The 15,957-nt window shown below is 43.1% G+C and overlaps 1 long non-coding RNA gene across 1 annotated transcript in view; it reads right to left on the bottom strand.

The window, feature by feature from the left end:
- The window catches only part of LOC311227499, a 57,053-nt gene extending 47,083 nt beyond the window's left edge, over positions 1–9,970 (bottom strand). The window contains exons 1-2 of the long non-coding RNA XR_014619604.1: positions 9,837–9,970; positions 9,344–9,453 (exon numbers count right to left, since the gene is read on the bottom strand). This is a non-coding gene — a long non-coding RNA (uncharacterized lncRNA). The remainder of the gene's footprint in view (positions 1–9,343; positions 9,454–9,836) is intronic.
- Positions 9,971–15,957: the final 5,987 nt, after the last annotated feature.

The following is a 15,957-nucleotide window of genomic DNA, read 5'->3' as shown; positions in this document are numbered from 1 at the left end:
TCAGTTCTTCGCTTGATATAATTAATACAAATGTCCAATATAACGGAATTCGTTAGCTCATAAAAATGTGATTATAACAGACTGCTGTTTATTAAGGTCGGGCAGACTGCCCACAGACACCTCAAGTCGGCAGCAGCACGAAGTCTCGAGGGACTTATTTTATTCGGAATATATTAATGACTGTATATACGCAAAAGTTGCCTAGTTTTAAGTTAAAATATTATAAATGCCTTGATGATGTCATTCTTTATATAGGCCTATCGATTGTTTTTAAGCTCAATAAACTCTGACCGGAATTTATCCCATTTGTCCGGTAGATTGAAATCTACCGGACACTCAGACCTGCAAAAAAAAAATCTAACGGAAACCCTGGGCTACACAGTAGTTAAATCCCAATGCTCGTCAGCGTTCATCAGGTGAACGTAACATAGCCTATCACACAGATTCAATTTATCAACGATGTGCCTGAACAAATCAGAATAACTGATGAAAAATCGGGCCTGGTCTTTGCACTTCCAACCAAAGAGGACAAGTCCTGGGTCAGTTTTGATCAGATTCGTGAACACCTCAATCCTCACATGGATAACAGAGGGAGATACCATTTCTCTGAACCAGTCCAGGCAGAGTGAATTGGACTTGATTTTTTATAACTTTCTTTTTCATGGTGAGGTTGACATTTTCATGGAATTGCTACAAAACTCATTTTCTGATTTAACCGATATTAATATTGCTCTTCTGGCCAATACCGATATTTGTGATGTCACGGTATGATGTCATAATAGTACATTCTAGAACATTTGTGATGTCACAGTATGATGTCATAATCAAACATTCTAGAACATTTGTGATGTCACAATTGGTTATAAAAATAAAAAAAGAAAATGTATCGATTATTTTTGTTTGTTATCGATATCGTTATGGCGATATAATTTTTGGCCATATCGCCCAGCCCTAGTTCAGTAGCAACAGCAGAGGAAGGAAGATGAGCAGTGGCTTTGGATAGACGTGCTACTAAGCATACGCCTGCATTCTCTGTTCCCCTACCAAAATGACAAAGTCCAAAAGGAAAAAGGTTTCCAACAACGTACAATCAGTGGAATCAACGGTGACCAAAATATTATTTACAGATACCTGCGCTAGATCCCCAAATTAACAAGCTACCCATCAAGTGAATAGGCTCCATTTATTTTGTAAGTCGTACACGTACTAATGCCAGGCTAGGACTGCTCAAATATGTTTTGCTGAAATGAACCAAGACTGACAAGACTTAAGACTAGAGTCCAAAAAACTAAAAACAGTGTTCAGAAGGCATGTCATCTAGTTTAAAAAAATTTAAATAAAAAATACAGTTATCCCTTCCTTGATATTGGTGAACCTTCACTAATAAAGAATGTTTACATAACTTGTATTTTGCTCCTAACCAGTGCATACAGCCAACACGTATATATAAGTTAAATTAGTTAAGTCTAGTTATACTTTAATACCCTGGGGGTAATTATTCCTCTGCATTTGACCCATCCTAAAGTGGTAGGAGCAGTGGGCAGCCAGACAGGAGCCTAGTGGGGACTAACTCCACTTGTAATACCAGTGCCTTGGTCAAGGGCAAAGGCTAGCCCCTTTCGTGACTGTGATGCACCGAGTGAAGTTTAGTGAATACACAGTCCCTTGTCCAACCATGTAAAATTCCTACAACTAAGTCTGTCTCGCTTTTCTCTATCAAAACGCGTCTCGTACAAGTATCGCAGAGATATTTCAAAGGTACTCACAGTTGCACAAGAAGTACAGAGAAACGCTAGGGTTAGAAAGCTCGGCGTTGCTAATAAACATTTTAAATATTTTTTATAAACTGGTCAACACAGCTTTATTTCAGGCTTTGGGTGTCTGATACGCATGCTCTGTGATCACAGCGCAGGCGCATCAGACAGCTAAAGCCGCTTTGAGCAGTGTTGACCAGTTTATAAAAATTATTTTAAATGTTTATTAGCAACGCCGAGCTTTCAAACCCTAGCGTTTGTCTGTCCGAAACCCTTGAGCAACTGTGAGTACCTTTGAAATTTCTCTGCGATACTTGTACGAGAAGCGTTTTGATAGAGAAAAGCGAGACAGACTTAATTGTAGGAATTTTACATGGTTGGACAAGGGACTGTGTATTCACTCGGTGCATCACATTCACGAAAGGGGCTAGGCAAAGGCAGGACTATACTGTATACCTAACATGCATGTATTTTGGTGTGTGGGGACTCGGGAGTGTGAATGTGATAGATCACAAGAAAGTACAAAAGTACTAACGTACCATCTTTAGATAATAAAGTACTCAGCCTCTACGGTCTTTAACTATGAATGAACACAAGACTAACGTACCATCTTTAGATAATAAAGTACTCAGCCTCTACGGTCTTTAACTATGAATGAACACAACATACAGGGCTCCAGGGTGCGCCCGTTTTGGTCGCATTTTGAGACCAAATATCAGCGCAGTGCGACTGGATGTTTTCCTTTGTCGCACTGGTGCACCTCCCAGCAGGTCTGTCTGTGTGTGTAGCGTATTTTTCCCGGCCATGTGCGTTCTCAAAAAAAAAAAAAAAAAAAAGAAAAAAAAAAATCTCTGCCTTTGATTGGTTCTAACGTTGTGCATTATGCAAAGACCAGCCCTGATCTGCCTCTGATCGTTATTCACTGAATGACGCCACTGCGCCACTGGGAAACCTGAAACCAAAATATATACCTTTCGGAAGGAATGGCTGGTTCAATTTCCCTGGCTCCGCTACGATAAAGCGACAAACAGTATGCTTTGCATGTATTGCAAGGAGTGTGGTCCTAATATGGCTGGCAGTACTGCGTTTGCTGTCAGATCATCAACATTCAGAATAGAAACATTGAAAAAGCATAGTGTCTCCAAAAAACACATACTGCGTCGTGACAGGTGTGTTGCCAGCACATCAACAGTGCCTCTCCACGAAGCATTTCAGCGCCAGACGGCGGCAAATAGAAAAAGCGAGGAGGAAGAAATGAAAATCAAATTCAACACTGCTTATAATATCGCAAAAGAAGAGCTGGCGTTTACTAAATTCAAATCGCAGATCACCTTAAGGAAAAAAAAATTCTTAAACGTCAACCCGACGTACAGCAACGACACTGCCTGTGCCCAGTTCATAGGAGTGATTGCAGACACATTAAAAAAAGAAGACGTCCTTTCAGATCACGGAGAACATCTACATGAGCTTCATGATCGACGGAGATACAGACATCTCTGCAAAGGAGTGCGAGCTCGTCTACAGCCGCATATTGCGCAACGGGAGACCTATCAATATCCTAATTGGCCACATCGAGGTGGAGCACGCACATGCAAAAGGTACAGCAATGTTATTATATAATAACTCCAGTTTAAGCAGAAATAAGACAAGCAACACATTTAAATAGTTATTAGGCTATTCAAATAGATTTAATAAGCATATAGAGCCCCCAGTCATCACACACATAATAAACCTCTCCATAAAACAGGGACACGTCCCCAAGGACTTCAAAATTGCGAGAGTAACACCCCTGCACAAAAAAGGCAGTAAATTAGACCCAGGCAACTACCGCCCTGTTTCTATCCTTACCTCCATCTCGAAAGTCATGGAAAAAATTGTATACGAACAGGTCGAAAAATATCTTGCGGAAAAAAATCGAATCTACGAATTCCAATCTGGCTTCAGAACATCCCACTCCACTGACACATGCCTTCTCTATTTAAACGACCACATCAAACAAGAGGTGGACGCGGGCAAATACTGCGGCATGGTCATGCTGGACCTACAAAAGGCCTTTGACACTGTCAATCACACCATTCTGATAGACTATCAAAACCAATTGCTTTTAGCTTGTCAATCAGTGAGCTGGATGCAATCCTACCTGGAGGGGAGAGAGCAGATGGTGGAGGTAAACGGTACCCTACCCCCCCCCCCTCACAGTAAGCTGTGGTGTTCCACAAGGAAGCATACCGCTACTGTTCCCAATTTATGCAAATGACATGTCGTCAGCTTGTGACTGCAACTTGTTCCTGTTTGCGGACGACTCAGCCCTGCTGGTCTCTGACAAGAACAAGTTACAGGTTGAAAAAACCCTCAGCTCGGAACTAGGCAAAATCTGCATATGGCTCGCTGATAACAAACTATCATTACACATGGGCAAAACAGAGTCCATTCTCTTCGGTTCAAATAAACTCAGCAAGACCGACGGCTTCTCAGTTACAGTGGGTGACAATATTGTCACAAGGAAAGAAGATATTACCTACCTGGGTTCAATCCTAGAGGCAAATCTTTCCTGTGACAAAATGGCATCCAATGTAATAAAAAAAGTCAACCAACGAACTCGATTCTTGTACCGGATCTCCTCACTGGTAAACAAGAATACCCTGAAGAATCTGGCAGGAGCACTCATTCAAGGGTACTACGACTATGCTTGCACCTCATGGTACCAAAGCACCTCAAAGGCGCTAAAAACTAAATTACAAACATCTCAAAACAAACTGGTCAGACTACTGCTTGACCTTACTCCTAGAACCCACCTCACCCCTGCCCACTTTGACAACCTAGGATGGCTTAGAGTAGATGACAGAGTACAGCAACTTGCAATGGGCCTGGTCTACAAGATACACTACACGACCAAGGTACCCATGATTAGAGCTGCCGCGGTATCGGTATTACCGCGGTATCGCTGTTACATCATGCCCACCGCAGCGTTGGGCTGAATACCGGCATCACCGCTGTTTTTTATTATATTATTATTATTATTATTACGCTCTCGTTGGGCTTGCGGCTCTGCAGATATACCCTACTTCTCTGTCGAGATTCCAAGCGACCCTATTGGGTACCAGAAAAGTCACATGAAACACTGCAGACCACTGATTGGTCAGAAGAGATACGCGTCACATGCTTGGAGCATCTTGCAGTGCGTTTACTTCCTGAATCTCAGCCATCACAACACGGCTAATAGTACGTTAGCTCCCACCGGAGACCGGAGTGGATTACCGACGCCGTCGCTCCTCAGGGAACGAGGCATAATGATTTTACTGCAACGAAATGTTATAATAAAAGCCCTTCGTTCTATACACTTGTCTGATTGAAAACTTTATTAACAGACCGCAGAATGGGTACAACTCGGCACGCTCTGAGCAAAGAACGGAACTTAGATATTAATTGAGTAACGCTTGCCTTGCTATGTGGTCCGGTAAATACGAACGTGTAACTATACTAACGTTAATGCCACAAATCGAATGCCTTTGTAATCATAAGTAGTAACGTTATAATAATAAGAAGAAGAAAGGGTCGGGGGGGGTAACCGGCGGGCGCGACACCGAGGGGAGACTTCGAATCAGTGTTTCACTTTTAATAACGAATGCGTGCATGCCGAATCCCAAACAATATTCATGCTGCAAAGTCATCCTCTAAAGATAGACATTTAGACTAGAGGCAGGCTATATGCTATATAAAGAGTAGACTACAAAAAAAATGTATTCAAACTTTTTTTTTTGTGTGCGTGTGTGCGGTAATACCGCGGCGGTAGGAAATAGTTTGCAAATGTGTGCGGTAAGGAAAACATCAATACCGCGGCAGCTCTACCCATGATGTCAAAATACTTCCCAAAGGTCAGTGAATACCACGATCACAACACCAGAGGGAGCTCCACAAATCATGTTAAACCCAGATTCGGCTCAAACAAGGGACTAAACACGTTTCGCAATTATGCAACATCAATGTGGAACGCACTACCCAAATCTGTAAAGGAATGTGAATCACTACCCACTTTCAAAAACACTCAAAAAACACCTACGGGAGACTGCAATTCGAAACTGGCCCCTACAAATGTCCTAACACAACCCCCTCCAATGTACAGTAAAAATGACCAAGTATGGTCTTGTCAATATTCCAATGTACAGTGTTGCTTGTACAGTTGTACAGTGTCCCCCACCCACCCCTCAGGCTCCTACCCAACCTCCGCCCACTCCTACCCAACCTCCTCCAATGTACAGTACCCCCCCCCCCCCCCCCCCCCCCCCCCACCTACCCAACCTCCTCCAATGTACAGTTTCTACGTCAAATGTATATACTTCTTTTCTGGACTCTTTTCGTATCACAAACAGTACTGTATTTGCAAATCTGGTATGTCATAAATGTATAGATGTAGCAGTACTGTCTATCTGTATGTCATATATGTTACAATGAATTGAAAATGGGGGACCCTGATGTAAACAAGACGAAAGTCTTTCTCTGGTCTGCATCCCCTTAACAATTGTATGTATTGAGCTGTACTGTACTCATTCTGCAATCTGTTAATAAAGTTTTCAATCAATCAATCAATCAAAACTATGGAATCTGTTATTATTACGTTTTATTTTTTCAATATAATTTTCAGTTTTAATGTTGAGTAATAATAATAATAATAATAATAATAATAATAATAATAATAATAATAATAATAATAATAGACATACAACCTGGATTTATGCTACTGGAGCTGAGCTGAATGTATTAAAATAGACATACAAAAGTGAAGGATTGGACTTTGCTAACTGTAATACAATGTTATTTTTTCATATGAGTCTATGCTGCCAAGTCAAGCACAGCACTTTTTTCCCCTTCTTCTAAACAATTGAGGTTATTGGTTAAATGAAAAAGTTAGGCGCACTGGTGCAACCAATGTAAAAAGTTAGTCTGGAGCCCTGACATAACTTACCATAATTCAGATAATAAAGTACCCAACCTTTATTGTCCAACTATGAATTGAACACAACACTAACTTACCATTAGATGGTGACGTTTGAAAACATTGCTCCTCTGAAAACTTAAAAAGAAGATGTATAGTTTGTCTGAGGTACTCAACTGTACACCACACCAGGAATTCAGGACAGATACAGGACATTTAGTCTCAGCTGTTACCCAATGATGATATGCCATTATGAAATGCTCTCCTCGGTTTTCCATTTCTTTACAAGGGAGATTAACTCGCCGCCTCATCTTCAGTGTTTTGATTTATTTTAAATTGTATTGAGTACAGTACAGAATGAAGAGATGGGAGGGGAGTAGAGTGGACCACAAAATCATATAATATATAATAAACGGACCACTAGCCTAGCTTAAAACCATGACAGGTTTCTTTGGGCAGACAGGCTAACTAGGCTAGTAGTCTGTATCCACTTCCATTCATTGGTGCTAAGCTAGGCTAGCTTGCAGCCAGATAGCTTTTTACTGAATGCACAGAGGGGAAATTGGTATCCATCTTCTTGTCTGACTCTGGAGATTCTAGAAGACAGTAAGACGTTTTCCCATAATGTTGGCGTGTTCCTTTAAGGGAATCCCAATGAGACTATTTTTGTTTTGTTTAGATCCATCTTTGTCCAGTGCTCAATGTGAGACTAAATAGTATACTACAATACAAAATATAACAAATATCATGTCAGCCACCCTACAGTAATCATTGCATCCTGACTAAGAACAAAATTGTGTGTAGGGCGGCATGACTAATCTTATTCACAATGATTTGGCTTAATTGTTTATTATCTCTATAGTCGTTTGGCTCTAGCCTGTTAACTAGTTGGGGTTGTAAGGTGGCGTGTTCCCGAGACCTCTCTGGCATTTTGGGATGTAACGTTAGCAATATATTATGCAGGTTTGGGATGTAACGTTAGTGATATATTATGCAGGTTTGGGATGTAACGTTAGTGATATATTATGCAGGTTTGATTATTATGCAGGTTTGTGATGTAATGTTAGTGATATATTATGCAGGTTTGATTATTATGCAGGTTTGTGATGTAACGTTAGTGATATATTATGCAGGTTTGTGATGTAACGTTAGTGATATATTATGCAGGTTTGGGATGTAATGTTAGCGATATATTATGCAGGTTTGGGATGTAATGTTAGTGATATATTATGAAGGTTTGATATATTATGCAGGTTTGTGATGTAATGTTAGTGATATATTATGAAGGTTTGATATATTATGCAGGTTTGGGATGTAACGTTAGTGATATATTATGCCGGTTTGGGATGTAACGTTAGTGATATATTATGCAGGTTTGGGATGTAACGTTAGTGATATATTATGCAGGTTTGGGATGTAACGTTAGTGATATATTATGCAGGTTTGGGATGTAACGTTAGTGATATATTATGCAGGTTTGGGATGTAACGTTAGTGATATATTATGCAGGTTTGGGATGTAACGTTAGTGATATATTATGCAGGTTTGGGATGTAACGTTAGTGATATATTATGCCGGTTTGGGATGTAACGTTAGTGATATATTATGCCGGTTTGGGATGTAACGTTAGTGATATATTATGCAGGTTTGGGATGTAATGTTAGTGATATATTATGCAGGGTTGATATATTATGCAGGTTTGATATATTATGCAGGTTTGTGATGTAATGTTAGTGATATATTATGAAGGCTTGATATATTATGCAGGTTTGGGATGTAACGTTAGTGATATATTATGCAGGTTTGGGATGTAATGTTAGTGATATATTATGCAGGGTTGATATATTATGCAGGTTTGATATATTATGCAGGTTTGTGATGTAATGTTAGTGATATATTATGCAGGGTTGATATATTATGCAGGTTTGATATATTATGCAGGTTTGGGATGTAACGTTAGTGATATATGATGAAGGTTTGGGATGTAACGTTAGTGATATATTATGCAGGTTTGGGATGTAGCGTTAGTGATATATGATGAAGGTTTGGGATGTAATGTTAGTGATATATTATGAAGGTTTGGGATGTAACGTTAGCGATATATTATGCAGGTTTGTGATGTAATGTTAGTGATATATTATGCAGGTTTGATATATTATGCAGGTTTGATATATTATGCAGGTTTGTGATGTAATGTTAGCGATATATTATGCAGGTTTGATATATTATGCAGGTTTGGGATGTAATGTTAGCGATATATTATGCAGGTTTGATATATTATGCAGGTTTGGGATGTAATGTTAGCGATATATTATGCAGGTTTGATATATTATGCAGGTTTGGGATGTAACGTTAGCGATATATTATGCAGGTTTGGGATGTAACGTTAGTGATATATTATGCAGGTTTGATATATGATGCAGGTTTGATGATGCAGGTTTGATGATGCAGGTTTGATATATGATGCAGGTTTGCCAGCTCAGTTATTATGATTAGGCGTTGGCTGAGCCTGTTCACGTTAATAGCTGCTGGGTAACATTACTAGCGAGCGACGTGCAGGTTTCACCTCTTTATCACTCATCATCTCTCGCTGATAGATGACCACATATATCAAGTATAACAGTATGATTAAGTGGTCAGTGTTTCATATACTTACATATTTCTTGCTGTCAGCTCGATGTGTCCAAGCAGCAGTTCTGGGGGGGGGGGGGGGGGCAGCTCTCTTCAGCTGTTAGCTAGTTACTGTTGAAGCCAAGTCGTCGTTAACTGAATGACAAACAGTGTTTAGAAAGAAAGGGAGACAAGCAGATGCCACATGAAAACATGTCACTGGCAGGTTGTGTAACTGGTGTCTCTGTGGTGATCATGTTGGAGCTGTGTGTCAACAGTGAGCTGCTAGTCAGACACCATGGCCCTCCCTCCCTCAGCTCGATCCACATTACAGAACGACGTGCGTTTAACTATCATGTGCAAAACGAATGACAATAGCACACAATCTGTTCAATAATTACCTGCTGTACACAAACTGACAAGCAAAAAACAGTTTCGCCAAACGTATCGTCCTTCTGCTAGTAACGTGAATAAGACCAGGGTCGGTGACAGTCTGTGGGTTAATAAAGTGACAACGGTTATTATTATAACTAGATTACCTCATGTCGTGCTGACATCCCCGCACATGATTGTTGAATGTTGATTTTCTGATCGCTAGCTATGTTATAAAATAATCTCAACGGAAAAGTGTGGCCTGCTGTCAAAGGCGAGCAGCCATCTTCCCGGTAACAGAGACCTTCTTCTGTGAAGAGTGTCCACACGTTATAGTGTTGCTGCCCCCTACAGGGAGATGCTTCCAGCTGCAGAACGTCAGAGCAGCGCTTAGAAGCCCCGCGCTTAGAGGCCCCGCACTTAGCGACCCCTCGCTTCCATTGGCTGATTTGGGTCACGTGATTTGTGTCCCACCCAATGGCTGAGGTCCCCCGCGCTTAGAGCCCCCTCGCTTCCATTGGCTGATTTGGGTCACTTGCAATGGGCCTGGTCTACAAGATACACTACGCGACCAAGGTACCCATGTACATGTCAAAATACTTCCCAAAGGTCAGTGAATACCACGATCACAACACCAGAGGGAGCTCCACAAATCATGTAAAACCCAGATTCGGCTCAAACAAGGGACTAACCACGTTTCGCAATTATGCCACATCAATGTGGAACGCCCTGCCTAAAGCTGTAAAGGAATGTGAATCACTACCCACTTTCAAAAACACTCTCAAAAAACACCTACGTGAGACTGCAATTCGAAACTGGCCCCTACAAATGTCCTAACCTAGTTCTACAGTAAATGACCAAGTAAGGCTTTGTCAATATTCCAATGTACAGTGTAAAATGTGTGTGTGTCCCCTACCCAACCCCCCCACCTCCAATGTACAGCCCTCACCCAACCCACCCAACCCCACCCCACCCCACCCAACCAACCTCCTCCAATGTACAGTTTCTACGCCAAATGTATATACACTCCTTTTCTGGACACTTTTGTATCACAAACAGTACTGTATTTGCAAATCTGATAAATAATGTATAGATGTAGCAGTACTGTCTATCTGTATGTCATGTATGTCATATATGTTATGATGAATTGAAAATGGGGGACCCTGATGTAAACAAGACGAAAGTCTTTCTCTGGTCTGCATCCCCTTAACAATTGTATGTATTGAGCTGTACTGTACTGTACCCATTCTGCAATCTGTTCATAAACTTTTCAATCAATCAATCAAACGTGATTTGGGGACCCAATGGCTGAGGTCCTCCGGCCGCTCGCTTCCATTGGCTGATTTGGGTCACGTGATTTGTGCAACCAAAACACTACGTGAAACTAAGTGAAGAAGAACACTAACAGATATAAAGTTTGTAAACAAAATGGGCGCATCTTTCAACACCCCTGCGGCGGCGTGTCCTTTGTGTAAGTCTACATATCGCGACACGATCACATTGAAGTGCGACCATCGGTTCTGCAAGCGCTGTATTGGAGACTTGTGGAGTGACTCCACGACCGGGCCGTATTATTGTCCCGAGTGGCAGTGCCACACAGAGTATAAGACGCTTCCCTTTGAGACAATAGTAACACGGCCGTCCACATCTGGATCCCTCGCCCTCGCCCCTCGCTGCACCGCAGGTATGTCAGAGCTTCAATTGGTCATTCAAAACTAAATTAAAAGATAAACATGTTTACCACATGCCCCCCCCAACATCCTCCAATGTACAGTTTCCCCATCCCACCTACCCAACCTCCTCCAATGTACAGTTTCTTCCCCCTCAAATGTATACTCTCTTTTTTAGACCCTTTTTGTATCACAAACAGTACTGTATTTGTAGATCTGGTATGTCATAAATGTATAGATGTAGCAGTACTGTCTATCTGTATGTCATGTATGTCATATGATGAATTGAAAATGGGGGACCCTGATGTGAATGAATGAATGAAAACTTTATTTAACAGATTGCAGAATGGGTACAATACAGTACGGCTCAATACATACAATTGTTAAGGGGATGCAGACCTGCGAAAGACGTTTGTCTTGTTTCCATCAGGGTCCCCCATTTTCAATTCATATAGACATTTATGACATACACAACATACATGACATTTATGGCATAGGGACATATAGGTATTTAGTACTGATACATTTGTGACATAAGCGGTATTCAAATATACAGTACTGTTACCCCTAGATCCTGACAGAGTATATGATGGGGAGGGGACTGTACATTAGGAGGGGGTGGGTGGGTGGGAGGGAAATATACATACGGCGGGGAGGAATATATACATGCGGTGGGGAGGAGACTGTCTATTAGGAGGTGGTGGGGGTTTTGGGCATTTACGGTGGCCAGTTTCGAATTGCAGCCTCCCGTAGGTGCTCTTTAAGAGCGGTTTTGAATGTGGGCAGGGATTCACTTTCCTTTACAGCTTTGGGTAGGGCGTTCCACATTGTTGTGGCATAATTGCGAAACGTGTTTAGTCCCTTGTTTGAGCCGAATCTGGGTTTAACATGATTTGTTGAGCTTCCTCTGGTGTAGTGGTTGTGGTATTCACTGACTTTTGGGAAGTATTTTGACATGTACATGGGCACCCCGGTCGTATAGTGTATCTTGTAGACCAGGCCCATTGCAAGTTGCTGTACTCTGTCGTCTACTCTAAGCCATCCTAGGTTGTCAAAGTGGGCAGGGGTGAGGTGGGTTCTGGGGTTCAGGTCAAGTAGTAGTCTGACCAATTTGTTTTGTGATGTTTGTAATTTTGTTTTAAGCGCCTTTGAGGTGCTTTGGTACCATGAGGTGCACGCATAGTCATAGTACCCTTGAATGAGTGCTCCTGCTAGAGTCTTCAGGGTATTCTTGTTTACCAGAGAGGAGATCCGGTACAAGAATCTAGTTCGTTGGTTGACTTTTTTTATTACATTGGATGCCATTTTGTCACAGGAAAGATTTGCCTCTAGGATGGAACCCAGGTAGGTAATTTCGTCTTTCCTTGTGACAATATTGTCACCCACTGTAACTGAGAAGCCGTCGGTCTTGCTGAGTTTGTTATTTGAACCGAAGAGAATGGACTCTGTTTTGACCATGTGTAATGATAGTTTGTTATCAGCGAGCCATATGCAGATTTGTAAACAAGACGAAAGTCTTTCTCTGGTCTGCATCCCCTTAACAATTGTGTGTATTGAGCCGTACTGTATTGTACCCATTCTGCAATCTGTTAAATAAAGTTGTCATTAATTCATTCCGGCTTTCCCACGCCAGAAGAATGGTGGAATGCTCCTTTGGCATCATGGCGGCTCAGTGGAGGCTGTATAGGAGGGTGCTGGGTGTGTCTCCAGAGGTTGCGGAGAAAGTTGTGAAAGCAACATGTATGCTCCACAACTTCATGAGGTAGGCTATATATAAATATCTGTATGTCATAAATGTCCTGATGAATTGAAAATGGGGGACCCTGATGTAAACAAGATGAAAGTCTTTCATCCCCTTAACAGTTGTTTGTATTGAGCTGTACTGTATTACTGTGAGGTTCGCCTGTTCCCTGGACCTTTAATTCCCTGTCTCCTCACCTCACCAGCCCCCACCCTCGCGATGTTTTACTCTCCTCTGCTCTTCAACAGCCCCCACCCTTGGACTACCTTTCACAGCTGTGATAAGTTATGATTAGCGCCCCAGAGGGCTTTAAATACCTGGACCTCCCCTCCAGTCCTCGTCGGGTCGTTCTGTATGCTGGTTCTTTGTTCTGGACTCTTTATCCTTTTCTGTGTTCAGTGTTCATGGAGTCCTGGACGTTACCATCACCTGCCGCGTCTCCGGCGTGAGACGAGGTGCCAGCCATCACCACCTGTCGCCGTTTGCCTGGAGTGGGACACCGTCTACGCTCTCTAATCCTCTACGGGAGGTTTTCCAGTGTCCCACTCCAGACCTCAAGCTGGCGCGCATCGCTTCCTATCCCACGGGAGGATGCGTCTCTTCAAGCCGGCGCGCTCCAACTCCAGACGCTCAAGCCGGCGCGCATCGCTTCCTATCCCACGGGAGGATGCGTCTCTTCAAGCCGGCGCGCTCCAACTCCAGACGCTCAAGCCGGCGCGCATCGCTTCCTATCCCACGGGAGGATGCGTCTCTTCAAGCCGGCGCGCTCCAACTCCAGACGCTCAAGCCGGCGCGCATCGCTTCCTATCCCACGGGAGGATGCGTCTCTTCAAGCCGGCGCGCTCCTACTCCAGACGCTCAAGCCGGCACGCATCGCTTCCTATCCCACGGGAGGATGCGTCTCTTCACTTCCGAGGAGGATCTCCTTGCCAGGCCTCCGCCGTCTGAACCCTGCCATCCCTGTAAGCAGCTCTGGCCCTCGCCCTGTCCTAGGCCTTAACCCTGTTTCTCTGTCCCTGTCTCCAGCCCGCCTCCCCGGGCCTCTGTCCCTGTTCCCCCTCTCCATTGCCCCTGTTCCTGCCCTGACCTTTGCCCTGGCCCTGTCCCTTAGCCTTCCCCTTAGCCTGCTCGCCGCTTAAAGGCACAGTGCCACATTTTGCCCTATTTCTTTGTTCCAGTGTTTTTGTGTTCTCCCTTAAAGGGACAGTGCCGCTTTTTGTTTGTATTGAATAAATGCCCTGTTTTGGCTTACTCTCATACCTGTCTTGTGTTGTGCGATTGGGGTCGGTTACAAACCATAACAGTATTGTACCCATTCTGCAATTAATAATGTTTTCAATCAATCAATCAATCAATCAGGTGGGATGATGGATCTGTGCCAGTGCCTGTGGTGCCAGCAGAGCCACTCCTTGGTGCCCAGGCCCTCAGAAGGATGGGAAGCAACAACGCCACCAGAGAGGCCATTACTGTCAGGGAAACCTTCACTGGGTACTTCTCAGCTGCTCAGCTGCAGGATAGGTGCCATGGCAGAATGGGATCATCTGAGGACCTCCTACTCCTACCTCCCGTATTCACCCAAAGGCTCTTTTCAGAGCCACCCAAAGGCTCTTTTCAGAGCCACCTACTTTGTGTTGAGAGAGTTGTTCCCATGCTCAACCAAGATTGTCCTTGTACAATAACTATTTATTACCAACAATTTTGTATAAATGTTATTCATAACTAGCATAATGTTTTGGCTATTACGATGCAAATCAAGATTAAACTTTGACCAATGCATATATACATATTACAATTATGGGCACAGATACATTTAGACATTGAATTGATTATTAGAACAGTGCATATTTATTTTATTTACAGATCATCAAAGGCACAGGTAAATTAAACTGATTACAATTAAATTAAATCATTAAAAACAAGTAAACCTAAAAACAATTGAACTGATTACAATAAAACAAAGAACCTACAACTCAACTGGAAACTGAGCCCCATGCAAAACCTGCTGGATTTTCATTCTGACAAGTGAATTCTTTTCAAAAAAGGAGGTAGGGACCGCACTCAGAATATCGTTGTTTTTATTTTCAAGTTGTTATAGCGCACTGCTGTGCACACTGATGAAGGCCGGATGGCTGAAAACGTTTTGTGCGCTATAACAACTTGAAAATAAAAACAACGATATTCTGAGTGCGGTCCCTACCTCCTTTTTTGCAACTTAATTAATGTTGGACTACGCACCTGTCTGAGCGCAGTGGTTACCCCCTTTTTCTACTAAAAGTGAATTCTTTTCACCATCAAGTGTGTCCAAAGCTGGCAGCAGGCTCAATAAAAAATGTTCATTGCTGTTTCCTGCTGGTAGGTAGTCAGGCGGGTGGTGGTGGTGGAGGAGGAGCCCTGCCCTGCGGTTATGTCCCCGTGTGCAGCAGGTGGTGGAGCAGCTATCTCCGCTGGTGGTGCAGAGCTGTTATGTCCCCGACGGACGATGGAGGTGCCAGGGACCTCCCTCTGTGCAGCAGGTGGTGGAGCAGCTATCTCCGCTGGTGGTGCAGAGCTGTTATGTCCCCGACGGACGATGGAGGTGCCAGGGACCTCCCTCTGTGGAGCAGGTGGTGGAGCAGCTATCTCCGCTGGTGGTGCAGAGCTGTTATGTCCCCGACGGACGATGGAGGTGCCAGGGACCTCCCTCTGTGCAGCAGGTGGTGGAGCAGCTATCTCCGCTGGTGGTGCAGAGCAGGGCAGTGTTGTGGATGGACCAGGGCCCTCCTCCTCACTGCTCAAACCTTGGGTCGTCTGGGTGACAGACGACAGAATATTTCAGTTTTGGAGATAAATGACTAGAATAATTAAATTAAGTTTCCACTTTTTCCAGTTTTCCACAAA

This window comes from Notolepis coatsorum (genome assembly GCF_963971535.1).
Source record: "Notolepis coatsorum genome assembly, chromosome: 4".
Lineage (NCBI taxonomy): Eukaryota > Metazoa > Chordata > Actinopteri > Aulopiformes > Paralepididae > Notolepis > Notolepis coatsorum.
The sequence above is the reverse complement of the archived record's forward strand: the minus strand, read 5'-3'. Positions and strand labels throughout refer to the sequence as shown.